Genomic DNA, 3,229 nt, shown 5'->3' with positions numbered 1-3,229 from the left:
GGTGTCATAAACATTAAGGAATGACGAAAGGGGCTTAGTTCGCAACAAGGGCGGCGGTCTGGCACACATTTGGAAAGGAACAATAAGGCCCAGTTTGTTACAAGAGTGGCGGCCAAGTACAACTGTCGAAATAAACAATGGGGCGTAGTTTGTTACAAGAGTGGCGGTCATATGCATCTATGAACATTAGAAATGGGGCCTAGTTTGTAACAAGGGTAACGGTTTGATACAAATATTGAGATGGACATTGCCGGCTAGTTTATTTTTCAATGTGTTGGTTCAAACAACACCTATATAAACCATGAGGCCTAGTTAATAACAAGGATGGCGGTCTCATATACCTATGGAAATGAACAATGAGGCCTAGTTTGTAACAAGGATGGTGGTCTAATATACATATGGAAATAAACAATTGTGCCTAGTGTGTAACGCGAGTGGTGGATTCATACACCTATGGATTTGCAGAATGGGCCTAGTTTGTTACAAGGGTGGCGGTCTCATCTCATACAAATATGGAAATAAACAAGAGTGGTGGTCAGGTTCACATATGGACATGAACAAGGGGACCAAGTACGCAACAAGGGTGGCGGTATGGTACACCTTTGCAACAAGCGTGGCGGTCTGGTACACCTATGCAACAAGCGTGGCGGTCTGGTATACCTATGCAACAAGCGTGGTGGTCAGGTACACCTATGCAACAAGCGTGGCGGTCTGGTACACCTATGAATATGAACTATGAGGCATAGTTTGTAACAAGAGTGGCGGTCTGGTACACATATGGAAATGAACACTGATAGCAATGGGTAGAATAGTCTAAACATTGAAATATCAGTTATGTTCCTTCAAAATCCTTCAATGCCTAATGTTGATTGGTTTGACGTAGGGTAGAATACCTAAGGCAAACATGGTATGATACGACACAGTTATTTATGAAACGATACGGTGTGTATTCGATATTCATATCGGAACTTATTGACTGTTAAATACATGTTTCACAACCTAAGTTGGCTTACAGTAGAGACATTGTTTTCTGAACTTTTAACCTTTTTTAGTCGAAAAGTTTTAGCACCAATAACACATTTCAAATAAAACTTTAGCTGTTGTAAGCACTACCCAGCAAACATTTTTATCGGGCCGATGAAGTGTTCCACATCGGCATTTACATCAGGCCGATGCTGGATGTGCAACACGGCTCGACATCGGACCGAGATCCTATTTCGACCCTATTCTCATACAGCTGGATTGTTATGCTCAATGACAACATAACATGATAGCTAAACACAAGATGTTGTCTTTGTTAGTCTTCAGAGAGAAAAACTAATAATGCAGAGAAAATCTACCGTAAACCAACAGGCATATTTTATACTTACAAATTCCTACATAAGAAAATAAGCCATTTGATCTTACATTTTTATTATTATCAGTGCTCTAAACATTAAAACAATATAGCTTTCACAGAATGAGGATAATACGCCAGAATAGTTTTATCAAAATGTACAAGTTATAATACATAGACATGCCATAATACACACAGACTGTCACTGTATAAATAAACAAACAAAATAAGACTTGAAATAAGAGTTATTTCATTTAACAGTACTTAAGGTAAAGCTCCTGCTTTAAACATTAAGGGTTTTTAACATAATATTGTTTTGTTTTTCCATCCCGGTGATCCAAGGATGCAATAAGATATCTGTGCCTGCCTCATTTCCCTCCTAGTTTCCCTTCCATCATCTTTCTCCGATGCTCTCCCCATCCTGGCGGTATATGTCTCTCGTACCTGTCCTTTGAGCAACGAAGGAATTTCACGACAGCCTCTGGAATAAGTGCATATACTATTAATACATGAATAGACATAAGCTTTGATACGGATATTTACGAAAGCATTTTCAAGGAATTTGGTATTCTTAAGTTTTAATTGGGTTTTTATTAAATGTGACTTATTTTTTATGTTGTTTGTATAAAATTAGCCTACACCACTTCGCATATTTCTGGGGGATTATATACTTGAACTATGCTTGTAAACAAAGGTTGAAAACGGTATATACCTGAAGAGATGGTGCAACTGTTGGGGGATCTTGTAGTAACTGTTGTGATGCTAGCAGAACAGTTCTGCCATTGCCACTGTCACCTTCAAATGCATTGGTGGTGTTGTCACAGACATTTATTCATTCTAATCTGATTAAAACACTCTTCCTTTGAAAATGCATTACATTTTGTTACAGTTACAAATTGATTACTCGGTTGTCCTTATCATTTCTCCCCTTTATGTAAATTTAAAGGTTGGCATAGTCAACCTGCTTTTTCTTAAGTTAGAAATAGCCTAAATCACCTGCTTTTTATCAATACTTTCGATCTTAATTTATGAACATATGTTTCTAAAATTAATTTGCCTCACAAAAATTATATAAATTCACAACATGACATACTGATTGCAACTAACACAGTATTAATAAGTTCAGTATAAATGGTCACATTGGGACGTAAAAACACACCTCCCCTCTATACCCCCCCCCCATGATGGCCTTTATTTCTCATTTTCAATTTGCATTTGTCCGCTCTCTGCAACTTCGATCTTTCCACAATATACGAAACTGTTAACACAATGTTAATTTTTAGTTTGTCTGAATTACACGAATTCCTTTCCAACATATTTACTCGAAATAAAAGTATTTATGACTTTCGGGAATAAAACTATAGATTAACAGTAAAGTACTATAATAATTCCTTATATCAATGCGGTCAACAACGATTCAAACAGTACTTACCAAAAATATGAATTGACTTTCATCATCTCCTTGAAATGGCACAATATCGCAGTGAATATAAATCTAAATAATTTCACAGATAAAAATCAAATAAACATGAACTGAATCTTTTAATCGCATAATCAATTAACTAAATTACAATATAAACTTAAATTGGTTTTATTATTTAATGATAATTAATTTAAATATGTATTAATCGCTAGGGGAATAAACTGATAGTGAAGGTTGCAACATATGCATTGATCTCCATTAAAGCAATACCACATATACATCGGCCCGATATTGACATATTTATAAAAATAATGTTGTCCATGAAAAAATACACGCTATTGTTTATGTAATTATTTTTAAACATTCAAATTTAAACCAGATAGTCGGCAAACACTGATCGATATGCCGATATGCAACCGTCATCGGCCCGATATGGTCATGTTTGCTGGGTATTAGTTCCTACCAATTAT

Source organism: Mya arenaria, chromosome 16 (genome assembly GCF_026914265.1).
Source record: "Mya arenaria isolate MELC-2E11 chromosome 16, ASM2691426v1".
Classification (NCBI taxonomy): Eukaryota; Metazoa; Mollusca; class Bivalvia; order Myida; family Myidae; genus Mya; species Mya arenaria.
The sequence above is the reverse complement of the archived record's forward strand: the minus strand, read 5'-3'. Positions refer to the sequence as shown.